At 38.9% G+C, this 27103-nt stretch overlaps 2 long non-coding RNA genes across 2 annotated transcripts in view; one reads left to right on the forward strand and one right to left on the reverse strand.

The window, feature by feature from the left end:
* Positions 1-27103, reverse strand: part of LOC125787359 (uncharacterized) — a 759343-nt gene that overhangs the window by 202882 nt on the left and 529358 nt on the right. The window lies entirely within an intron of this gene.
* LOC125787358 (uncharacterized) lies at positions 23874-24439 on the forward strand. Its single transcript, XR_007429269.1, has 3 exons — positions 23874-23914; positions 23948-24110; positions 24144-24439. It is a non-coding gene; the product is annotated as an uncharacterized LOC125787358 (long non-coding RNA).

Genomic DNA, 27103 nt, shown 5'->3' on the forward strand with positions numbered 1-27103 from the left:
AAGTTAAGTCATGCTAACTCAAGTTTTCATTCCCAATTGCTTAAAAAATTGGCTTTTTAAGGTTGCCTTAAAACTTAAACTTAACTTATCCGCTCTTACAGTATAACAAAAATAAAAAAGTTAAATCAACTTTCCCTGTATGCTAATTTAAGTTTTCATTACCCCTTACTTAACATTTTTAAGGCAAACAGTTTGCTTTTTTTTTTTTTTTTGGTAAATTATTATTAAATAAATTATTAGCCAATAATAAACTAATTGTAAATCATTTATAAACACTTAATAAAGGTAGTCTTATTTTAAAGTGGTACCGAACAATGTGAATTAATGATTTTGAAAAAAGGCTAGTAATGTAAGCTTGTTTTGTCTACTTAACTAAACTTAGATGTCATTGTTTATTTGGATTTTTTAGTGGTCCCTTCTTCATATATTGAGTAAACACAACTTATTGGTATCGTTAGGTAAGATAGAGCGGTTGTGCAATAGTTGCTTTAGCGTTAAAAGTTAAGTTTCAGGTACAACACATTTTGAGTGTCAAGTACTTGTCTGTTGAGCTTAAAGATTAAACGTTTGTTAAACCCCATACAGTATTATAATTTACTAAAAAAAACATTCCCTCAAATTATTTGAGTAGACTTAACAGGGTTTAGAGTGTGGGCTAGGTGGGTTCCAGGTGGGCATGGGCTCACCCATAGGAGGGTTTGTCCAAGTATTGTTAGTGAACTGAGACTCAAATGTGCTTTTTAAAGGGTCCTCATCTTCATTACATCCCAGTTTAAACTCATCTTGTCCCCAAGTGCAGTGAACAATCAAGGTAGGGTCATTATTTCTTTCATATAATATATTGGGCCAACATGGAGCCCATGGACAAAACCTTTCTAGGATCCCAGTTGGTCTCCCCATACATCTATACTATCTGGAAGTGCTTTCATGTTGGTCTTGCTGGTCAACCACTTGGGTTTTGGTGATCAGCAGCTTGGTTTTTGAAGTTCATGCTGGTCAACCAGATTTATGATGCTCTTCCTGCTGGTCAACAATCTTTGTGATGTTGGTAATGATGGTCAACCAGCACATGGTCAAGCTTGGTTATACTGTTGGTCTACCGTGGCGAGGTAGATCCAGCTTAAAGCTAACCCAGCTTTACGAGATTGGCTCTTGACAGATGCTAAGCAGTTTTTTAAGCTAAAGTTAGCCTAGCATCTGTCAAGATCCAAGCTGCTCTTGGCTGATGCTAGGCTACTATAACTGTCATTGTATTCTAGTCCTTCTGTAATGGCTCTGTAATGATTATTGTGACAAATCATTAATGCTAGTTTTATAGGTTATACAGTAAACATCTTCTGAACTGTGATCTTCTGTGAGTTTTTATCCAGTATATATTTATGCAGTACAAGACCTTGAAACAAACAAACAGACAAGCTTCTAAGGTCGTGACACTCCTTCAGAGCGGCTGTCAAATAATCTGGACAGCCAGCAGTATCCCCAGTACCTCTCTCACTGCTGGTGAAGGGTTTATAAGGTTTAGACATGTTTTGGCTAAAAATCAATGCCTTGTTTAGTCGTAACAGACAGGGTCTCTGATTGGGTTCAGAGCTGATGTATACTTCCAGAAATGCTTTGTCTGTGTCTGTTCTTATGGTTAATAGTTTGATGCATCTTGACGGAATTAGCCACATTGTTGGCTCTGTTCCAACAGAAATACATGCCGTTTTATAAAAGTTTAGGAATAAATCTCAGGTAAATTTCTGGTGTGTTTCTATCTTGGCATTGGAAAACACAGGAGCGTCACTGGTTGAAATTAACCTAGACAACAGTCAATCGTCAGAGTTCATTCTTATAGGTAGGTACCCAGGTAAAACTGCAGTAATACTAGCATGCTGGTGGTGTGTTAGTTGTGTATGTTGTGCTGGTATAAGTGAATGCATGGGTCCTACCTATCCCAGAAAGCTTGAGAGTCTTGTAATGCATTGTAAAAGGCACTATCACAGAAATTCTGAGATCAACCCGCCCAGTCAATAAATAGCATTGTGACCCTCTAATCTCCCATCAACACATAGTGCCTCTAGTCCTAGACCGTCATTGGTCACAGGATACTGCTTACAGGACACTTTTGATGGAATATTCAAGTCAAGTCAAGTCAAGTCAAGTAGTTTTATTGTCAATGCTGCATATGTACAGGACATACATAGAATTGAAATTACGTTACTCTCCTTCCCAATTTTACAGCAAGTACAGATAATGGATAATAAAGAAAAATAAAGAAAAAGGGGAGACACTATGTGTACAATACAGCAGCAGGGACACAGACATACATGAGACAGAACAAGGTGCAGTAGTGGTGGGGGTGAAATAGATATATAAATAGAAATAAAAAGAAATAAATATATAATCTAAATCTAAATGAGTGGGAGACACTATATGTACAATACAACAAAAACACAATAGACATTTGTGAGACAGAAGATAATAGTGCAATATTAATGGTGATTAAGATCAAGTGACAATATAAATAGAACCCGTATAACAGTAGTGCAATGTTGTATCTAGCTTAAGGCTGGTAAAGTTCTTAAAGTTCCCAGTTCTTGGGGAATTAAAGTGTGTATGACAGTGCAGCGTAACAGTAGTGCAGGTATTGGGTGTGTAGTGCAGGTCCTTTTACAAAAGTTACAGTACTGTGTGTGTTCTAGTGCAGAGTTTCAGTACTGTGTTGGTGGGAGGATGTGGGGTCAGGATGATGAGAGTGTGTGTGCTGTGGGCAGGATTGGGATGGGGGGTAGTGCGGGAAGAGAGTTCAGCATCCTCACAGCCTGATGGATGGGGCTGTCTCGCAGTCTGCTGGTCCTAGACCCGAGACTCCGCAGTCTATATTCTCAATCCAGCTGTGTCATTTAGTTTGCGTTTAAAAACTCCAGCAGCATTGCTGTGTCTGATCCATTCATACCGGCACAACACACATTAACACCACATACACCACCACCATGCCACTACAGTCACTGCAGTGCCAGCACTAACCCACCACATATTGTGGTTCTGAGCATTTAAGGGCATTAACTTCATCGCAGTTTATAATAATATGTTATAATTGCAACACCATACCATCCACATTCACACTGATTGACTGTGCATGCTAATAATAAAGGATAGTAGAGGATAAAAACGATACAGGTATTAAAAGTGCTCCTACATAATTAGTGCAGCTGAAAATTGGTGATGCTGTAAAAACAAGGAGGTGGTCGTAAGGTTATGCTTAATCTGTGTAAATCATTATAAGATGTATATCTATATCTCTATTAAATCTATTTTATGTGATTGCAGAAGCATGAAAATGTGGGACATTTTACTCTCTCTCTCTCTCTCTTTCTCTCTCTCTCTCTATCTCTCTCTCTCTCTCTCTCTCTCTCTCTCTGGACTGTGTGAAGCTCTGTGGCTCAGGTGTGGATGAACATATTGCATGCTGTCCTCTCCACAGGTAGGTCTTAGGACCTGCTGGTTCTTGTTTGACTCTAGCTTGTGTCTATGTGTGTGTTCATATATAAGTGTGTGTGTGTGTGTGTGTGTGCATATATAAATGTGTGTGTGTGTGTGTGTGTAAAGCAGCAGAGGGAACCCTCTGGAGGTTTCTGAGACAAAAGTAGGCGATGCTTTTCACACTGGAATGTGCCAAACTGCATGATGGCCCTTCGCTTCAAGCCCTGGCGCTCAGGGATTAGCCTAGCCGCTAGCACCAGCACTCAAGCCTGGGCTACGCAGACGGACAAGTCCCTCAGGAACCAAAACACACATGGGTGCTTCTTTAAAACATAAAAAAAGGAAAGCAACAGATGTAGTGTGGTGCTGGGCTGGACTGGGAGCTAGTGTGGAGTGTAAAATGGAATTAATTACCATTTTTAAGAGTTTAGAAGTGTTCCTGATACTCTTACCCAAACAGTTAAAGTTTGGACTCACCTTCTCATTCAATGTTTAGATGAATGTTAAAGACATGAAAACGATTAAGGGACACATATGGAATTATGTAGTAAGCAGTAAAAATAATGGTGTTTGTCCTCCACATTAATCCCCTGATCTAAACCTGATCAGCTGAGATCAGCAACTATTGTTCAGCACCTCCAGAAACTCCTTCTTCAAGACACTGAAATATTCACTATTCCAGGTGACTCTCCCTCATAAAGACACTGAGATTAAAATCGAAGAGTGTTCTGATCTGCAGAAATTACAGGCAATATACTGTAACGTTTTACTTTACTTTAGCAAAACTACTACTAACTCAATGGCTTTAGATAGAAACTGTACATAAAATGCTTTAACTTCTAGTAGAAGGGGTAAGAAATATATAGATGTGTTTATGGTTGTTATACTGCATTTTTCTGCAGTTAAAAACGATTTCAAAGTGATATATTTTCATTACAACAGTACTTTTTTGTGATATTTTCCATAAAGTTGATATTTTCCGTAAAGTTGGCAGCTTAAAGCTGATAAAAATCCCCAAAAATTCATAAACAGTGTGTCAGTCATGACAGCAAAGACTCCAATTCCCAGCATGCTCTCTCACCATACTTCCCTGACTCTTCTGATCATGTGACGCTACAGTGTTCTCGCTCTCCGAGCTTCTGATTGCCCACACCTAGTCAGTCTTGTATAAACTTGTATATACTACCCTATTTCTACTGTTCCCTCGTCGAGTATTGAGTCTAGTTCACTAGCTCTTCTACTAACCATTACTTTTGTTTTTTTTCTATTGTTATCGATCCTTTTTTTTTTTGGATTTTGATTTTTGCCTTGCCCTTTACCTGTTTTTTTTTTTTTGTTAACCATGTCCAGCCTTCATAGCTCATGTAATTCAGATTAACCACTTGGTGAATAAACTTTATGTTAAGTATCTGCGTGTGTCTACCTCACGTATGGCCCACGTGACACAGTTTGACACTTATACACCTCAGTAAACGGGCAATTCTTGTCATTTTACGTGAAGTTTTTAGAGAAAAACTTGAAAACACCTGTCAAAAACTATTTACAAAAACTCTATGTAACGTTATGTAATGTAACGCTATTATATGACAGCACTTTTTTTATTTTTTATTTTTAAATCACAGTATTTTTGTTAGTTTTGGTTAAATTTGCCAGTTAAAAGTTGTTAAATACATTTTTTTTAGAATTGTTTTGTAAACTCAAACAATACATTTCAATTTTCAACATACAGCTCTGAACAAAATGTAAGTTTCTGAGTCAGTTTCTCTGATTTTGCTATTTGTAGGTGTATGTTTGATTAAATGAACAAATGAACATATGGACAACATTCCTCCTTGAAAAAATCCAAATAAAAATATTGTCATTTAGAGCATTTATTTGCAGAAAATGAGAAATGAGTTCAGAAATCAATATTTGGTGGAATAACCCTGGTTGGTTTTTAATCATAGTTTTCATGCATCTTGGCATCGTGTTGTCCTCTCTCCACCAGTCTTACACACTGCTTTTGGATAACTTTATGCTGCTTTACTCCTGGTGCAAAAAATCAAGCAGTTCAGTTTGGTTTGATGGCTTGTGATCATCCATCTTCCTCTTAATTATAATCCAGAGGTTTTCAATTTGGTAAAATCAAAGAAACTCATCATTTTTAAGTGCTCTCTTAGTTTTTTCCAGAGCTGTATACATCATGTAACTTCATGTTAAATTACTTTTAGGGGGATTTTACAGAGAGCATACTGTAAAACGTATTATGAAAGCCCTGTAAAAAAAAAAACCCTATTATTAAGTGTGACTCTGTGTTGTTCTGTAAGGGAGTATCTAATTGCGATTTCTCTAATCACCCGTTGAGTTGACACAGGTGTTCTCCCAAGGCAGATTTTACAGCTTCTAGAGGAAAGTGTTTTTTAAGGAATTTGCTCATCCAAATGATCTCCTTGCTTCCCTCGGTGGACTGTCTCATGATTTATTGGGGATGTATAATTCGACGCTTCTTATTTATAGCTGTTTCATACTGTTTTGAATTAGAAGTGTTTGCTCACGGCCATCGTCAATACGGCATATCAGAGGCTGAGGGTGGGATGGATAAGCTCCGAGAGAGAGAGAGAGAGAGAGAGAGAGAGAGAGAGATGGCTGTGTCAGCTTTAATTGTCCTCAGGTCTGGCTAAGTATGCAACGATACAATTAAGCCATTCTCATTTTTCAGAATGATTGCCTCGTGCAGACAGGGGCCTAATAGCTGGAGCAATATCAGCAGCAGCAGAGCAGCTCTGCTTTCAGATGGACAGTCTGAGGCTTGTCTAATGACGAGCCCGGCCATGTATTTATGGGACAGACATAAATATAGATTTGAGGAATTAGTAGAAATGTGCAGACTTCTAAATTGAAATCTGGCTGAAGATCCAGTTCTGAATACTCTATTAGTTACTGTGGTGTCACTGTGCAAGCAGTTACACTATATTAAGGCAGTACTGAATAATGAATGAATACAATATTCAGAAGTTACAGTATTGAAACCTAATCACACAGCAAGGGTTCAGTCTGAGAAGTTCACAACAGTTCACTATAAGAAAAGTGTGTATGTCTTTCAGTACACAATATGAGTTCAGTAGTTACAGTATTTGTAGTTTGTTTCTTCATGAATGCAGTAGTTCAGAAGTTAAGCAACAGTTACACTATATTGGTTCCATGAATCAAAACACACAGATCAAAAACACTGTGCTTAATAAAATACAGCATGTGACGAGTCAGTTAGCTTAACTTTGGAATTAGTTAGTTGGATAATCAAGGTTTAAGGAAAAATATATAAATGTAATGTTTAACTTTTCCTGATGTGCCTGATCAGCCGAAAACTATTACCATGTCTACCATATTGGTTTTACATTTTTACCACAGTTCACAATGTTTACCATATTTTACCATGTTTACCACAGTTCACAATGTTTACCATATTTTACCATGTTTACCACAGTTTACCATATTTTTACCATGTTTTCATAATTTTACCATGTTTACTTTATTTTTACCATGTTTTTATATTTTTACCATGTTTACCACAGTTTACCATGTTTACCATATTTTTACCATGTTTTTCCATATTTTACCATGTTTACCATATTTTTACCATGCTTGCCATATTTTTACCATATTTTTACCATGTTTTCCATGCTTACCATATTTTTACCATGTTTACCATGTTTACCATATTTTTACCATGTTTACCATGTTTACCATGCTTACCATATTTTTACCATGTTTACCATGTTTACCATGTTTACCATGCTTACCATATTTTTACCATGTTTACCATATTTTTACCATGTTTACCATATTTTTTTTTACCATGTTTACCATATTTTGCCATATTTATTACCATGTTTACCATATTTTACCATGTTTACCATATTGTTCCATGTTTACCATATTTTTTACCATATTTTTACCATATTTTTTTTACCATGTTTTTACCATATTTTTACCATGTTTACCATATGTTTACCATATTTTACCATGTGTACCATATTTTTCCATGTTTACCATATTTTACCATGTTTGTATAGTTTTACAATGTTTACCATATTTTACCATGTTTTTTTCATTTTACCATGTTTTACCATATTTTACCACGTTTACCACAGTTTACCATGTTTGTATAGTTCTACCATGTGGACCATATTTTACCATGTTTTATAGTTTTACCTTGTTTTTATAATTTTACCATGTTTACCATATTTTATCATGTTTTATAATTTTATCATATTTTACCATGTTTTTCCAGTTTTACCAGTTTTTGTATCATTTATTATAATTTATAATAATAAACTAATTAGCAATCCTTTATTGAGTTTACCTGTTAAAATCTCTTAGCCCCCTGTGTATGTAAATCCAGCAGTGTGATAAACACATCAGTTGTATCAGTATGCATTGTTTAGAACTACACAAATGCAGTAGTTCAGTAGTTACTCTATCTCAGTATTTACTCTATATGCAAGAAGTAGTTCAGAAGTTATTCCATATGAGTAGTTACACTATATATATATGAGTATTTCAGTAGTTCAGAAGTTACTCTCTATGAATAGTTGGACTATATGCAAGCAGTAGTTCAGTAGTAAATCCATATGAGTAGTTACACTATATATATATGTATATGAGTATTTCAGTAGTTCAGTACCAGTGATGGTATAGTTACTTTGAAAAAGTAATCCGATTACTGATTACTGATTACTCCTTTAAAAAGTAACTTAGTTACTTTATGGATTACTTGATTTTAAAAGTAACTAAGTTACTTTACAAGTTACTTTATTAGTTACTTTCAGCAGCTGCACACACCACCTCCGGCCGCCTTAACATAAACATTATAACCAGTTTTGCCAATACTCCCTTTATTGGAAAATGCATTTTTAACAGCAACAATTTATCTCTATTAAGTTTAACTATTTCCTAAAAAAAAAAAGTTTTTTTTTTATAATAATAAAACTGAAAAAAAGGGTCAGATTAGAGTAACGCGTTACTGACATCACTGTTCAGTAGTTGCTTCATGTGAATGCAGATACGTGTGTTCTGTTCGGTGGGCGTCAACAGCACAACATTAGTATGGGCAGACAGCCACTGTTGCTTTATATTTGGGAGATTCTTTCTCTCTCTGTCTCTTTCTCACACACACACACACACACACACACACACACACACACACACACACACACACACACCACAGTAATGACAGCCACTGAAGGATGGTTAAATGACTGTGGCGTCGATGGCAGATGCTCCCCACACCCAGCCAAATGTGTTCGCGGTGAATCTGCCGATGGGCGAGCGAGGCGTGTGTTCGGGGTGTTAAACTGGGCGACGGTGGCACAAATACCCCTCCATTCCCCTCACTATCACCCCCACAATCCCCAGCCAGATCAATTAGGTCCAGAGACAGCTCCCTGTCAATGTGGCTCAGGATAAGTGCAGCTGAGGATTCTCAGTGGCTGTAATTTCATAAGGAGAGGGATGGAGAGAAGGAGAAAGAGAGAGAGAGAGAAAGAGAGAAAGAGAGAGAGAGAGCTGTCTCTATTCGGCTAACATGATTACGCCTGTTTCCCCGTGTGGACCAGCGCGCAGGCTAATCTAAAAGAAACACCTGTGCCTCACTGAAATGCAAATAAACAGGACAGCTGGGGCGCTGGGGACACACCAATAGGATTGGAGGAGGCCCGTGGTCCGAGGTGACCCCCCGGGATTTCTGGAGTGCGTCTCCGTGCACCGGCGACAATAGCTTCAAATGGGCTTTTATTGGCCGAAATCAGCATGGAATGTAGAACATGTATTAATCTGGTGCTTGTGACGGAAGGGTGGGTGTCTGGGGGGGTGCGGGGGGGGGGGTTAAAGACTGACGGTGAATAAAAGAAGAAGACGAAAAAGAAGAAGAGGAGGCCAACTGAGCAATTCTACTATCCAACACTGATCTCCAATAGACTCCATAGACTACACAGCAAAAGGTCAAATAGCTTTCTGATTTAGCTATTTATAGGTTTATGTTTGAGTAAAATTAACATGTTGTTTTATTCTATAAACTACAGACAACATTTCTCCCAAATTCCAAATAAAAATATTGTCATTTAGAGCATTTATTTGCAGAAAATGAGAAATGGATGAAATAACAAAAAAAGATGGAGACCTTTCAGACCTCAAATAACGCGAAAAAAACCCCCAAAAAAAACAAGTTCATATTCATAAAGTTTTAAGAGTTCAGAAATCAATATTTGGTGGAATAACCCTGTTTTTAATCACAGTTTTCATGCATCTTGGCATCATGTTCTCCTCCACCAGTCTTACACACTGCTTTTGGATGACTTTATGCTAATCACTCCTGGTGCAAAAAATCAAGCAGTTCAGTGTGGTTTGATGGCTTGTGTTCATCCATCTTGATTATATTCCAGAGGTTTTCAATTTGGTAAAATCAAAGAAACTCATCATTTTTAAGCGGTCTCTTTTTTTGTGTAAATATATATTACACAGTTTTTGTATAATCTACTAAAAGAATGAGAGATTGAGATTGATAGATAAAAACTGTAGATTTTACCTTATTTTTTAGTATGTCAGCTGTTCAATTTAGGCTCTTTTCTTTTAATTAAGGAAATTATGGGGATAACTCTACCCCAAAAAATATATATAAACCCAAACAAGTAACAAACTCGAAAAGTATACTGAGCACTTGTAATTGGTGTAACATCCACTCTGAGCTTTGAACTGTTTCACTCTGAAATTTCAACTCACCAGTTTTTTTTTTTTTGCTGTGCACCCATTTCTAATGTATACCATCGTATATCTGCATGCCCTTGGTTTCTATATGCATTCTTTTGTTCTATAGACGCCTATTAGCATTATGAAAAATGAAAGCGCTATATTGCACAATGCTGTGGTGTCGTTTCACCAACAAGGAGGGTGCAGCCATCATTAATCACTCAAAAAGAGTGGCCTAATTTAATGCAGGACTTACGCTACTACCTTTACTGCCTTGTCCTGATACCTAATACCCACGCAGTGTCAGTGATGTGAAGCACCACATTTGTACAGCACCCTAAAATGGATATTTCTCATGTCATGTCAGTTGTTTTTTGCATGGTTGCCTCTTTCAATTGCTCATAAACCCAAAGTCTGTTGGATATCAGGCTTCATAACTTGAGAAATATTACTGTATAGATTTAGTGACATATAACAGACATATATTGCTTTAATTGTTGAGTATCGAGTTCAAAAACACCACTGACTAGAGACAGCGATTATTTTAGGGATGTCCATGCACTTTTTCAACAAGACAACGCAAAACCACATGCAAAATCAAGAGGAAGACGGATGATCCCACGCCATCAAACCACCAAACTGAACTGCTTGAGTTTCTGCACCAGGAGTAAAGCAGCATAAAGTTATCCAAAAGCAGTGTGTAAGACTGGTGGAGGAGAACATGATGCCAAGATGCATGAAAACTGTGATTAAAAACAGATGACAAACATATGGCTGTTGAAAAATAAGGTATCTCTCAAAATTTCTTCCAAGTGCAGTGAAAAAAAAAAAAGAAAGTTGGAAGAAAATTACAGAGGTGTAAAAACTCTACCGTTGTAATTTCTATGAACGTATACACCAAAAAAAAAAAGATGAGTAAAATTTACTTAAAAAAAGTTTTAAAAAAGTTTCTGCATTTGCTTTTTTTTTTAAGTACATTTAATTTCAGATCAATTTAAGTAACTTCAACTCGGTTTCAAGACTTAAATGTTACACAGAGTAAATAAGTGAACTGAACTTCAGTCAATCCTTTCTTATAGTATACTTTACTTAATTTCTGCATAAAATATTATTTAATTACAATTACTTAATTTATACAATGTTTCTCAAATAATTTATGATACATAATAAATTATAATTCCTGAAATTTAAATATTTTTTTTTTCATAATTTTATTTCTAATTTTTCCCATTTTCTCCCCAATTTACACAGCCAATTACCCAACCCATTCATTAGGACTCCCCCTATCACTAGTGATACCTCAACACACCAGGAGGGTGAAGACTAACCCATGCTTCCTCCGATACATGTGAAGTCAGCCACCGCTTCTTTTCGAGCTGCTGCTGATGCAGCATTACCGAGCAGCCAGCGCGCTTGGAGGAAAGCACAGCGGCTCGGCTCTGGTACATCAGCTCACAGACGCCCTGTGTTGCAGACATCACCCTAGGAGTGATGTGGGGAGAGAGCGCCATCTACCCACCCAGAGGGAGCAGGGCCAATTTTGCTCTCTCTAACGCCGGCAGCTTGATGGCAAAGCTGCATGAGCTGGGGTTCGAACCGGCGACCTCCTGCTCATAGTGGCAGCGCTTTAGACCGCTGAAATTTAAATATTTTTTATTTAAAACACACGTTCAAATATTTACATAATCTCAAAAATGTATTTTGTAAACAGACCAAGTCTCACTGTCTCAACACATGGATCTTTTTAGTATACTAAAAAGAATATATTTCATGCCATCCATGTGTTGAGACAGTGTAATATGTGTGTTTTGACTAAAATTTTTAAATTTCAGGAATTATAATATATTATGTATCATAAATAATTTTTGTAATATTGTATAAATTAAGTAATTGTAATTAGGTAATATTGTATGCTAAAATTTAGTAAAGTTTACTAAAAGAAAGGATTGATTCTGTAAAAAATGAATTAAGTAAAGTTTACTAAAATAAAGGATTGATTCAGCAAAAATTTAAATGTTACATTTAAATTTAAATAAATGTACATTTTACTCATAATTTTTTTCAGCGTACAGTACATTCTCTGATTCGTGGTTTCTAAAGTGAAGACTCTGAGTGAGAGAAGGAGGAAAAGAGTGATAGTCAGAGACACAGAGGGTGTCGAGAAACCAGAGTGACAGGCAGAATACGAGAGTGACAAACCGCCCCGCCCGAGAGACGAGCCGATCAGCTCCTGCCTTCATCCTGACTGTCTGAACAGCCTGGTATCGAACCAGCGGCGCCTGCCTGCCTCCTCTAGAGGCTATTAGATCAGGTACCAGCGAGGCCAGACCCAGGTCATCTGATCCCGTCTGGAGCAGCACTTGTTTCCTTCACCCATCACCCAGAAGGAAGACCCAGGATGTAGACGTGTAGACGGAGATGTAGCCAATGGGGCAGCTTCCAGGACTGGGAATGAGCCTAGTCTTAGAATATGCAGCATTTTCCAGCTCTTTTCTTCACCACTCTCTTCCACAATTTGTTTTGATCTTCAATAATACAAAAGCAGTATCAATTAAAAAAAGGTTTTAAGGAGCAAAAAAGACTGTAGGTTTTTTGTTTTCTGTGATAGAAACACAGCATTCATTATTTAAGAGCACTAACTACTGCCTCATCTGCTGTACAGCCACGGACAGTAGGTATAGATCCCACCCTCAAACAAAGTCTGCTGGCTGATCCTGTTGTTGTACTGTGTGAGGATCTCAACCAAACTGATTGAATGACTGCATGGTTAAAAATGAATTTTTTTGGGGGGACTGAGACGTTGGTGCTCTACTTTAATATCAAGTGGCAGAAAGGATCATATATGAAACCTTTGAAACCTACTCAACATTTTTGATCTTCAGTTTCTACTCCCACAAGAACACACTTTTCTGGACAAGCTGAGAACTAATAAACAGTCATGTTAAAGGTAAAAGCTAAAGGAAGTCTTTTGACTGGCGCATCTGAGAATCTGTCTTCCTTGCGCCTCAGCTATTCTTCCCACAAGAACACATTTTTCTGGACAAGCTGAGAACTAAAAAACAGTAACGGTAAAGGTAAAAAAAGGCTTTCGACCAGAGTACTAGAGTGATATAACTGGATTTCGCACGAAACAACAGTGTTTTATTGGTACACAGATCAATTTATGTGGCTCCACCAAAGTAACATAGTGCAGTAGCAGCATTCTGGCGCTGATATTTTCTTTATTACAGTAAGTTATTTTATTTTTATCCCATTTTCTTCCCAATTTACCTGACCAATTACCCAACCCACGCCCCAAGAGTAGGAGGGTAAAGACTAGCACATGCCTCCTTCCATACATGTAAAGTTAGACTCCGCCTCTTTTCCAACTGCTGCTGATGTAGCTTTGCCAAGTAGCATAATGGCAAACTCGGAGGAAAGCGCAACAACTCTGTTCTGGTTCCGATACATCAGCTCACATATGCAGCCTTGTGTTGATCGACATCACCCTAGGAGTGATGAGCCAGAGAGAGCAAAGCCCATTGTGCTCTCTCAGAGCACCTCTCTCCAGCACCTGATGGCAAGCTGCATCACCAGGATTCGAAGTGATCTTACCCGTAGATCATAGTGGCAGCGCCTCTATTGTAGGGTGTATGAAATTGATTGCAGTTATGACAGTACTATGTATACTACTATGTATACTAAAGAGTTATACTATATTGCTTTTAAAGATGACTTTGAAGAACTAAGTCACACACACACACACACACACACATCCCTGAACCCTTCCCACCCGAGCCTACCACTCCCCCTCAGAGCTGTCTAGGCCGGAGAGTTACACCCAGCCCGGGCGAAGTGCACTTTGTCACAGCGAAGAAAAGAGGTGAGGCAGTGAGGCGCAATAAATGTGCTTTATTGCACGGCGGGGAGGCACTTCAACAGAGTGCGGGCTTTTAATTAACTGCCCAGGTACCAGGAGAGACAGGAGCTACTGCCTTTGGGCCTTTGCCCCAACCCCCCATCCCTCCATCCCTCCATCCATCCCTCCCTGCCTCCATCCATCCAGCTTAACCCCTTAAACTACGAGCTTATAATTGGTTATTAATCTTCAAGACTTTATTATTCTATAATTGCATAAATTATTCGACTACTACTATGAAACGAGACCTAGTTACGAGCTTGAAGAATGGAAGCGTGGGCCCACAGACGGACCCTCACGGTTAAACGGCCGTATGTTTTATTGCGGCTGCACTGCTGGGAAGTTTATGGGGACATCACCGTTTCAGTTCAAGCTGTTTCACTGAAGTGATTAATTTTTTTTGCTGGTTCTGTCCAGAACTGTGTGAAAGTCTGTCATATTAATACTGAGAAATGAGAGAAAGGGCAGAATTCTGCTGAAGATAGCAGGAAGAGCGTTGACTGATGGAGAAGATACTTAAGTCTTAAATAAATAAAAAAAATAATTACTGTGTGAATATAACCTATAGAGATCTTTTTTTCTTTTATTATGTAGCTGTTAATTACACCGTTGGTCCTGATTCACTTATTAAAGACTCCAACTCCCAGCATGCACTCACACCAGATCTTCTGGACTCTGCTTATCATGTGACGCTATGGTGTTCACACTCTCCTAGCTTCTGATTGCCCACACCTGTCTGTGTTTGTATAGTATATACCCCTCCCTGCCTCCATCCATCCGGCTTAACCCCTTAAACTACGAGCTTATAATTGGTTATTAATCTTCAAGACTTTATTATTCTATAATTGCATAAATTATTCACTTACTACTATGAAACGAGACGGACCCTCACGGTTAAACGGCCGTATGTTTTATTGCGGCTGCACTGCTGGGAAGTTTATGGGGACATCACTGTTTCAGTTCAAGCTGTTTCACTGAAGTGATGAAAATTTTTTGGCTGGTTCTGTCCAGAACTGTGTGAAAGTCGGTCATATTAATACTGAGAAATGAGAGAAAGGGCAGAATTCTGCTGAAGATAGCAGGAAGAGCGTTGACTGATGGAGAAGATACAGATAGCAAAAGTATCTGAGCCTTAAATAAAGTTATTAATAAAAATAAAGTAATAATTGTGTGAATTTAACCTTTAGAAAATCTTAGTTTATTATTTAGTTGTTAATTATACTGTCAGTCCTGATTCACTAATTAAAGACTCCAACTCCCAGCATGCACTCACACCAGATCTTCCGGACTTTGCTTATTATGTGACGCTATAGTGTTCACGCTCTCCGAGCTTCTGATTGCCCACACAATACCCACTCTGTTTCGGTTGCTCCTTGCCAGGTATTGAATCTAGTTTTCTAGCTCTTCTACTCTGCATTTTTCTTTAGTTTGTTTTCCTTTGTCACTGACCTGTTTTTGTGGGGTTTTTTGGACTACTCTTTTCCCTTGTCCATGTGTTTTTATCATACTCTTTATAATTAGCTGAGAAATGAGAGAAAGGGCAAAATTGACTGATGGAGAAGATCCAAATACTAAAAATATCCGAGCCTTAAATAAAGTAAAAAAAAATAGAATAATAATTGTGTGAATTTAACCTATAGAAATCTTGGTTTATTATTTAGTTGTTAATGATACTGTCAGTCCTGATTTTCTCAGTCTGCCTGATTTGGACTCACTAATTAATGCATCCACTAATTAAAGACTCCAACTCCCAGCATACACTCACACCGGACCTTCTGGAATCTGCTTATCATGTGATGCTATGGTGTTCATGCTCTCCGAGCTTCTGATTGCCCACACCTGTCTGTGTTTGTATAGTATATACCCCTCCTTGTTCCGGTTGCTACTGGCTTAGTATTGAATCTAGTTTACTAGCTCTAGTAGACTACTCTTTTTCTACTTTTTCTTCTGTTAAGAGGATGAATAACTGAAGTATGGGTTTAAGGAGTTAAATATTGTACATTTCAATCAAAATTTGATACAAAAGCATTATTAATGAAATACAAGTCTGTCAGAAGAAGAGTATACGGATACTGGAGTGTCTCTGGAAATGTTTTATCACCCCAACCTATATTGGAATGTATTGCAGACTTGAAATGGATGCAGGAATGGGTGTACTATATGTTAATAAAGGAAATTTATTGACCAGGCAAAACATGACAAATCTTGGGTTTGTAATGTTTTCCATCGAATTAATGCCAAAGAAAATGTAGGAAACAATGTGATTTGTTTATTAGCATTTTTTTATACTGTCCACATTTGTTTTTTGGGGTGGGGGGGGGGGTGTTATACTTGACTTTGCAGTGGAAATATCTACCTCAAATTTCTACAGAATCTCTGAAGGGAACTAAATTATTAAAAAGTAAAAAATGGACATACTAAACACTCAAACTTGAACTGGAAATGAAATGAAATGAAATATGGTCTCTGACTTGGAGACCAAAGAGAATGAGAAAGAACGTAGCGCGAGACATTAGCATTAATCCACAGGTTGTTAGCATACTCATGTGTTGTAATGTATCGTAATTTCTACAGTGGTGTTGATAACTGGCTCGCTTTGAGGGTTTTTACGGCAGCAGGGCAGCGTAATGCCAAAGCCTCCATTAAAGCGAGGCTTTGGGAAACAATGAAAAATACATAGGAGACAGGTGGAGGATGTGCTAGCGGACTTCAAAGCTATCACGCTAAGACGAGAGGACAGCGCCGCATAAAAGTTTAATGGAGCACTTTAAAACTTAGATTAGAAAAAAAATCCTTCCAAAACAAGAAAGGTATCTTGGAGACGGATAGCTGATCACACCCAACCCGTTGCTTCAAGCCTCCTGAAATATATATCCTCAGATTACAAACCTGATTTGGCCAGAGGGTGCTGGTTCCTTTTACTGGTTGGTGACTCGACAGTCTCTCATGAAATATAAAGGGTTGAATCGAATGGAAAAATAAAACCAATGCAATTTTTTTGCCTTTGTTTTATTAATGTATCGATGTGTTGCCATGTTCTGGAGCTATGGATCTATTTGTAGAAAAAAAATGGGGAAAAAAGTGCAGGCCAGAAGTATCCCTCATTTCCTCATATGCTGGCCTGGGGGTTGGGTACCCATTGCCCAGTCCAATTTCCACACTCTGGGCTGCCAGGTATAGAACATACTGTAGTACAACAATGGCTGCAGGAGAACAAACCAACCCAACAAACAAAAGTAATGTGACAATGGTAACCCATATCTCTTTGTTTTTTAGCCTTTGATCTTGCCTACTATACATTTGCCAGTCCAACTTCCACACCCTGGATTGCCAGGTATGAAACACAGCAATAGCAACGATAGCAATAGCAGTAATTTACTTTATCACCACTATGAGTAGGGGTGGACGTGTTTCAAAAGATTTTTTTTTAAAGATTTGCATGCTTGTATTCATACTCAAGGCAGGCATTGAGATTGAGATATCCAACAGGCTAGTGTTGGCTAATTTCGTCATGCTACAACATGTAAGCTAATGTGAATTGCTATTAGCTGCAATGGAGGATGAGACTTGCCAAAGCCACAGCTGTTTCAGAAAACTTTCCCTGGTTTGTACCTCAACAGTTTCTTATGAATTATAAACAGTTGAATCAAATGGAAAACAAGACAGATACATTTTTTTGGCTTTGTTTTATTAATACTTCCATGTGTCGTCATGTCCCGGAGCCATGGATGTATTTGTAGCAGAAATTGGGGAAGAAAGGGAATACTTTAGGGAGATATTTGTGACTGGAAGGCATCAAAAGCAATAGATTTGCACCTCGAGGCAGTATGAAATATATGCTGCCTTCAAGACAGTGACTTTTACAGATACTTCCTTGCATTGTTTAACAAGACAATGCAAAACAACATGTTGCACAAATTAATAAGGAATGGCTGCTGGAGAACAAAGAAAACAAAATAATAATATTAATAATATGACATCAGTAACCCATATCTCTTTGTTTTTTAGTGTCCGATCTTGCCTACTGTCCATTCCCCAGTCCAACTTCCACACCCTGGATTGCCAGGTATGGAACACAGCAACAGCAGCAATAGCAACAAATAGCAATAGTAGTAATTTACTGTATTATTGGCAGGTTAAGTCTTTTTTTTGCATTCATTCTCAAGGCAGTAGTTGAGCTAGAGATAGTATTTGAGATATTTGAGAAATATACAACAAAAATGAAAACTTTGACTGGTTTGTGCCTCAACAGTTTCTCATGATTTATAAACAGCTGAATCAAATGGAAAATAAGGCAGAAACAGTTTTTTTGGCTTTGTTTTATTAATGATTCCATGTGTCGCCATGTCCATGTGTTGCAATGCCACAAACAAAAAATGTGACAACAGTAACCCATATCTCTTTGCCTTTTTTTAGCCTCCGATCTTGCCTACTATCCATTTGCCAGTCCAACTTCCACACCCTGGATTGCCAGGTATGGAGCACTGCAATAGCAGCAATAGCAATAGAAATAATTTACTGGTTTGTGCCTCAACAGTTGAATCAAACTTAAAATAAGGCCGATATAGTTTTTTGTTGGCTTTGTTTTATTAATGCTTCCATGTGTTGCCATGTCCCGGAGCCATGGATCTATTTGTAGCAGAAATTGGGGAAGAAAGCACAGGCCAGATGGATCTCTGGGCGTTGGGGAGCAGTAGTACATTGGGGAGATGGTGTCAAAAGCAATAGATTTGCACCTTGAGCCAGTATGCCTTCAAGACAACGACTTTTCCAGAGACTTCTTTGCATTGTTCAACAAGACAAAAAAATAATATGACATCAGTAACTCATATCTCTTTGTGTTTTTTAGACTCTGTTTTTGGCAACTATCTATTCCCCAGTGTTGTATTATTGGCATGTTAGGCCTTAGCTTTTTTGTTGCATTCATACTCAAGGCAGTAGTTGAGCTAGAGATAGTATTTGAGATATTTGAAAAATATACAACAAAAATGGAAACTTTCCTTGGTTTGTGCCTCAACAGTTTCTCATGAATTATAAACAGTTTTTTTTGTAGATTTGTTTTATTAATGCCTCCATGTGTCGCCATGTCCCGGAGCCATGGATCTATTTTATTGCAGAAATTGGGGAGGAAAGCTTAGGCCGGATGGATCCCCCGTATCCTGGCCTGGGGGTTGGGGAGCGGGAATACTTCAGGGAGATATTTGTGACCGGATGGTGTCAAAAGCAATAGATTTGCACCTTCAGGAGTCTGCTGGAGGAGGCTGTGTAACAATTAGAGCAGAGAGACATTGATTGGACGAGCACCTCGGGTTCGGTCAGGGCTGTAATTGCCGCGAGGAGGCTTTTCTTTAAAACCGTTCAGACGTCTTGGTGCCAAGAGCGGAACCTCAGTCATCTCCGCAGCCAAAGAGTCGGGCGTAATCCTCCGCCGTCCTCTAAGCGCTCCTTCATGCGTTGTGTCTCGCTGTGTTAGAAACTCAAGAAACAAGAAAAAAAAAAATCACACTTTTTGGGAAGCGAGAGCGGATTATCCCAGGCCTGAAGGCTGCAGAGCTTGGCTATCATTCAAAAAGGGTCAAAAGGCCAAGGGTTCGGTCTGCGCCGATGCCCTACAGTGCTCTAAACAGTCTGACCAATCGGCTCATGAACTGACCGTGAGCCAAAAAGTCCATGCATACAGTATGGCAGCCATATTTTGCTTTGGGCAACAAGTTAAAGTGGTGTAGAGAATAGTGCTGGTATCAACAGATGAAGATGAAGATGGCTGAATAGAAGTTGATATGAAGTTGTTAATGAAATTTTGAAATTTTTATTACATTTTTAAGCAATTAAAATTGTATTAATTTGATGAATTAGATGCTTATTTGAACCAAAAGTTTACTTGAGTAGGTATTTTTGATTACATTAGAGGTTTTGTTTGTGTTTTTTTTTTAAATAAAGTACTGGGCAAAAGAGTAGTCAAAACGAGCAAACCTACCATACATGATAAACAGTCCGAAGGTCATACACAGGCAAGGCAAAATCGGGTAGGAAAATACAAAACCAGGTCGAAAACGAGAGAGCTAACACAGGCAAGGAGACGCTTTGTACGATGAAAAAAAAAATTCATCAATACTCAGCGAGGTACGTGTGGAGTAAAGGTATACATATAGTGGTATGAACAGGTGTGATCAATAATCCGGTGATTGACTTACTGTTGGTGCCACTGGTGTGCAGTGACATGGGATCGTGTGAGGAAGTGATGTCAGTGTGTGGTGCATTTCTCAGTGAGTGGAGAAAGGTAAAAATATTGTGTTTAATTAATGGTACCAGTGTGCTGAAACCACCATCCCTGTTAAGCCTAATAATGTATATTCATTCTAAAAACTGGGGTGTCGGGTCGCTTTTCGCAGGAGTTCTTCTTCTGGCCACGCCACACACATCTTTACGTACTTATGTCCAGAGGTGAGAAGTAATTAATTACATTTACTCAAGTTACTGTAATTGAGTAGATTTCATGAGTAATTTGTCATTTTTAAAGTGGTTTTTAATTAGTTTTTACATTTTGACACAAGTAATTTACTTTGCTACATTGGAAAATTCCCAATTACTGAGTAAAAAATAAAATGCACTGTAAAACTATAAAACAATACAGTTTATAGTCACCTATATTACCATAAATTTTAAGAGTAAAGAAAAAAATGGACCATAGAATTATTATGTGGAAAAATAGTTCATTAAAAACAATTTAATTTATAATTGTTTTTACTTTTTTACATCAAATAATTAGTGCATAAGTACATTTTAAATTGAGTACTTTTTTACTTTTACTTGAGTAGATTTTTGGATGGGTATTTTTACTTTTACTTGAGTAGAATTTTAGCAAAGGTACTTTTACTTAATAACAATTTTTCAGTACTTTTTCGACCTCTGCTTACATCACACATAGAGCCTCTGAAAGAGTGGTGGAGCATTGGAGACTTCAGAAGGGCATCAGCTGTAAGAAGTTTGTTTAAAATGAAACCTTTTTCAAAGATTACATTTAGAATGTTTTTTTTTATTAGGACTTTGTTGTGTTAGATAGTTTTGCTAAAAGCAAATATTGAAAAAAAAAATAAATAAAAATGTTTAATTGCATTATAAATCCAGATTTGTTGGATTTGAAGTTTATTTGAATCAGAAATTTGTTTTAAATAACGGTTTGTTTAACTTAGAGGATTATACATTTGTTTGGATTGATTAAAATTAAATGTTTGGTTGGAAATTGACGTATTTAGAATTAGAAGGTGGTCTGAAGTTGCTCTGAACTGTGGAGTTTGTTGTGTTTGTTGTTTTAAATGTTTAACAGTCTGGAGGAAATTGCCTCTGTCTAAGAAAGCAGTTTCTGAAACTCAGAATGCTGATAAGGAGAGTCAGAACGTTTGTCAAAAAGTTGATATTTTAAACTGCAGTTGTTTCATGAAGCTTCATTTCATTTATTTCTCTGAACGCATCCCGAATGTTTGGTGGATGTAAGTATCAGATAATGAGCGGCTGATTGGGCTCCGCGGTCACGCCTCTGTTTAGATAACAGTTTAGGAAGCCTGTTAGAGAGGGGGAAGTATAGAATTCAAATTTCATCAGGGCTACTGTTCATATTTATGCTGAATTATAAATACTGCTGCTGCTGATGATGTTTTATTCATAACACTACAAAAACGTGCATCTGATTCACCAGTAGAAACTCGAAACCCAATCTTATAATAAATGCTCAATTAAAATGAGTTAGTTTGAAATGCTTTGGCATCCTATGAATACGCTAATCCTGTTTGAGCAGAGCTTTTCCTCCTCACGCTGTAGCCGGGAATTTAAATTTCCTGCTGAGGAAAAACGCAGAGCCCAGAGCCTGAAATCAGATCAGACGCCTTCTAATGAGAGCGGTCCGATCACCAGCCAGAGGCTAAACATCTCCGGGTTTACTCTCTCTCTTTCTCTTACCCTGTACTCCTCCATTCATACATTACTAATCTCTCTCTCTCTCTATTTCTCTTCTATCCTGCAGAAGTTCTCAGGTGACTCTGCCATTGTTGGCCTCATCACAGGTAGAGATGACAGGAAGTACAGAGACCTGACTCAGTTAAATGGTAGTAGCTCTATCTATCTATCTATCTATCTATCTATCTATCTATCTATCTATCTATCTATCTATCTATCTATCTATCTATCTATCTATCTATCTATCTATCTATCTATCTATCTATCTATCTATGCTGTTGCACTTAATTACTTTTTTCTTTCTGATTCCCAGTTCTTAAAAGCTCTCTGTCTTTCTTTCTATTTCTCTGTCTCTCTCTTTCTGTCTCTTTCCCTCTGTCTCTCTCTCTGTCTGTCTTGTTCTGTGTCTTGTTCATTCTCAGTTTTATGCTCTTGTACTTTTTTCTTTCTCTCTTCCTCATTCTGATTCCCAGTCTTTACGTGCTCTCTCTTCTGTCTTTCTCTCTCTCTCTCTCTCTCCATCTCTCTCTCTCTCTCTATCAAATTCAAATTCAAATTCAAATGGCTTTATTGGCATGAATTGTAAACAACAACTGTTGCCAAAGCAAACAATTCAACAAATACAAAAATAATAATCAAACTAGAAAAGGTAAAGTTCGTGAACAAACTTTAAGTTGGCTTGGAAAAGAACGCTAATAACGTTAAAAAGTTAAAATGGTTGCTAAGCTTTTTCCGTCTGAAGAGTGTGAAGAGTCATTGACATGCTGTTAACTTTTGGCTAAACGCTAAATGCTAAAAATGCTGAAATCTAAAAACATTTGGTTAAACGCTGAAATCTAAAAACATTTGGTTAAACGCTGAAATCTAAAAACGTTTGATTAAACGCTGAAATCTAAAAACGTTTGGTTAAACGCTGAAATCTAAAAACGTTTGGTTAAACGCTGAAATCTAAAAACGCTTGTTTAAATGCTGAAATCGTAAAACTTTTGGTTAAACTTTTGATTGTGAATGTGTTGCTAGGCAGTTGCTATCATTTCTGAAAAGGTTGCTAAGCTGTTGCTAGGCAGTTGCTAATGTTTTCCAGGTGGTTGCTAAGCTATTGCTAACTGGTTGCTAGGCAATTGCTAACATATACCAGGTAGTTGCTAAGGTGTTGCTAGGTGGTTGCTAGGGTGTTGCTAGGTTGTTGCTAAGGTGTTGCTATGGTATCTGGGGTGGTTTCTAAGATGTTGCTACGTGGTTGCTAGGGTGTTGCTATGGTATCCGGGGTGGTTGCTAAGGTGTCGCTAGGTGGTTGCTAGGGTGTTGCTAGGTGGTTGCTAAGGTGTTGCTATGGTATCTGGGGTGGTTGCTAAGGTGTTTCTAAGTGGTTGCTAGGTGGTTGCTAAGGTGTTGCTATGGTATCCGGGGTGGTTGCTAAGATGTTGCTAGGTGGTTGCTAAGGTGTTTCTATGGTATCTGGGGTGGTTGCTAAGGTGTTTCTAGGTGGTTGCTAGGTGGTTGCTAAGGTGTTGCTATGGTATCCGGGGTGGTTGCTAAGATGTTGCTAGGTGGTTGCTAAGGTGTTGCTATGGTATCTGGGGTGGTTGCTAAGGTGTTTCTAGGTGGTTGCTAGGTGGTTGCTAAGGTGTTTCTAGGTGGTTGCTAGGTGGTTGCTAAGGTGTTGCTATGGTATCCGGGGTGGTTGCTAAGATGTTGCTAGGTGGTTGCTAAGGTGTTGCTATGCGGTTGCTAAGGTGTTGCTATGGTATCTGGGGTGGTTGCTAAGGTGTTTCTAGGTGGTTGCTAGGTGGTTGCTAAGGTGTTGCTATGGTATCCGGGGTGGTTGCTAAGATGTTGCTAGGTGGTTGCTAAGGTGTTGCTATGGTATCTGGGGTGGTTGCTAAGGTGTTTCTAGGTGGTTGCTAGGTGGTTGCTAAGGTGTTTCTAGGTGGTTGCTAGGTGGTTGCTAAGGTGTTGCTATGGTATCCGGGGTGGTTGCTAAGATGTTGCTAGGTGGTTGCTAAGGTGTTGCTATGCGGTTGCTAAGGTGTTGCTATGGTATCTGGGGTGGTTGCTAAGGTGTTTCTAGGTGGTTGCTAAGGTGTTGCTATGGTGTTTCTAGGTGGTTGCTAGGTGGTTGCTAAGGTGTTGCTATGGTATCCGGGGTGGTTGCTAAGATGTTGCTAGGTGGTTGCTAAGATGTTGCTAGGTGGTTGCTAAGGTGTTTCTATGGTATCTGGGGTGGTTGCTAAGGTGTTTCTAGGTGGTTGCTAGGTGGTTGCTAAGGTGTTGCTATGGTATCCGGGGTGGTTGCTAAGATGTTGCTAGGTGGTTGCTAATGTGTTGCTATGGTATCTGGGGTGGTTGCTAAGGTGTTTCTAGGTGGTTGCTAGGTGGTTGCTAAGGTGTTTCTAGGTGGTTGCTAGGTGGTTGCTAAGGTGTTGCTATGGTATCCGGGGTGGTTGCTAAGATGTTGCTAGGTGGTTGCTAAGGTGTTGCTATGCGGTTGCTAAGGTGTTGCTATGGTATCTGGGGTGGTTGCTACGGTGTTGCTAGGTGGTTGCTAAGGTGTTGCTATGGTATCCGGGGTGGTTGCTAAGGTGTTGCTAGGTGGTTGCTAAAGTGTTGCTATGGTATCTGGGGTGGTTGCTAAGGTGTTGCTAGGTGGTTGCTAGGTGGTTGCTAAGTGGTTGCTAGGTGGTTGCTAAGGTATTGCTAGGTGGTTGCTAAGGTGTTGCTATGGTAACTGGGGTGGTTGCTAAGGTGTTGCTAGGTGGTTGCTAGGTGGTTGCTAAGGTGTTGTTATGGTATCTGGGGTGGTTGCTAAGGTGTTGCTAGGTGGTTGTTAGGCAGTTGCTATCATTTCTAAAGTGGTTGCTAAGTGGTTGCTAGGCAGTTGCTAACGTTTTCCTAATGGTTGCTAAGGTGTTGGTAAGTGGTTGCTAGGCTGTTGCTATCATTTCTAAAGTGGTTGCTAGGCAGTTGCTATCGTTTCTAAGGTGGTTGCTAAGTGGTTACTAACGTTTTCCTAGTGGTTGTTAAGGTGTTGCTAAGTGGTTGCTAGGCAGTTGCTAACGTTTTCCAGGTGTTTGCTAAGTGGTTGCTAACTGGTTGCTAGGCAGTTGCTATAATTTCTAAAGTGGTTGCTAAGTGGTTGCTAGGCAGTTGCTAACGTTTTCCTAATGGTTGTTAAGGTGTTGCTAAGTGGTTGCTAGGCAGTTGCTATTGTTTCTAAAGTGGTTGCTAAGTGGTTGCTAGGCAGTTGCTAACACTTTCCAGGTGGTTGCCAAGTGGTTGCTAGGCAGTTGCTTTCATTTCTAAAGTGGTTGCTAAGCTGTTGCTAGGCAGTTTCTAACGTTTTCCTGGTGGTTGCTAAGGTGTTGCTAACTGGTTGCTAGGCAGTTGCTATAATTTCTAAAGTGGTTGCTAAGTGGTTGCTAGGACGTTGCTAATGAAATCCAGGTGGTTACTAAGTGGTTGCTAGGCAGTTGCTAACGTTTTCCAGGTGGCTGCTAAGGTGTTGCTAAGTGGTTGCTAGGCAGTTGCTAACGTTTTCCAGGTGGTTGCTAAGGTGTTTGCTAAGCAGTTAATAGGTGGTTGCTAAGCCCTGGCTGGGCTGCCGGGGTGTCCAAACTTTTGACTGATAGCTGCTCCATACAGCAGCTCCTCCATACACTCACAGTACTGGAGGAGCAGGGGAGAGAAGGGGTTCCGTGCGCAGAGCTGCTCGTGTGTGAGATGGAACTCTGGGCCCCCCATTCATTTCTATGGGGAAACTTCGTACGATAATTGTACGAAAACCGTACGACATATAATTTCGTGAAGCATATTTTCGGAAAGAACGCGATATGTTCTATAAACCAGCCGAATTTCGTCTTCGTATCTTGAAAATTGTGACGTACACGAGCTTTCGAATTTCTCCCCATTCATTTTCAATGGGAAAAATTTCGTACATTTACGAAGTTTTTACGAAAACCGTACGATATATCGCTTCAAAAAGCACAAGCAACTTAAGTTGGCATAGGTTCTACAATCCCTGAAAATTTCGTGACTGTACCATAAAAGCTGTAGGAGGAGTAGCGTTGCAAAAAACATGGCGAGAATAATAATAATAAGAACTAGAAAAGGCAAAGTTCGTGAACGAACTTTAAGTTGGCTTGGAAAAGAACGCTAATAACGTTAAAAAGTTAAAATGGTTGCTAAACGCTAAATGCCAAAAACACGGAAATCTAAAAATGTTTGGTTAAACGTTGAAATCTAAAAATGTTTGGTTAAACGCTGAAAACTAAAAATGTTTGGTTAAACCCTGAAATCTAAAAACATTTGGATAAATGCTAAAATCTTGAAAGTGGTTGCTAGGCAGTTGCTAACGTCTTACAGGTGGTTGCTAAGCTGTTGCTAAGCGGTTGCTAGTTATTTGCTAATGTATTACACATGGTTGCTAAGTGGTTGCAAGGCGGTTGCTAAACAGTTGCTTACGTTTTCCAGGTGGTGGCTAAAATGTAGCTAACTGGTTGCTAGGCAGTTGCTAAGTGGTTGCTAGGCAGTTGCTAACGTTTTCCAGGTGGTTGCTAAGTGGTTCCTAGGCAGTTGCTAATGTTTTCCAAGTGGTTGCTAAGTGGTTGCTAGGCAGTTGCTAACATATTCCAGGTGGTTGCTAGGCAGTTGCTAAGTGGTTGCTAGGCAGTTGCTAACGTTTTCCAAGTGGTTGCTAGGCAGTTGCTAAGTGGTTGCTAGGCAGTTGCTAACGTTTTCCAGGTGGTTGCTAAGTGGTTGCTAGGCAGTTGCTAACATATTCCAGGTGGTTGCTAGGCAGTTGCTAAGTGGTTGCTAGGCAGTTGCTAACGTTTTCCAGGTGGTTGCTAAGTGGTTGCTAGGCAGTTGCTAACGTATTCCAGGTGGTTGCTAGGCAGTTGCTAAGTGGTTGCTAGGCAGTTGCTAACGTTTTCCAGGTGGTTGCTAAGTGGTTGGTAGGCAGTTGCTAACGTTTTCCAGGTGGTTGCTAAGTGGTTGCTAGGCAGTTGCTAACGTTTTCCAGGTGGTTGCTAGGCAGTTGCTAAGTGGTTGCTAGGCAGTTGCTAA

Source organism: Astyanax mexicanus, chromosome 24 (genome assembly GCF_023375975.1).
Source record: "Astyanax mexicanus isolate ESR-SI-001 chromosome 24, AstMex3_surface, whole genome shotgun sequence".
Classification (NCBI taxonomy): Eukaryota; Metazoa; Chordata; class Actinopteri; order Characiformes; family Acestrorhamphidae; genus Astyanax; species Astyanax mexicanus.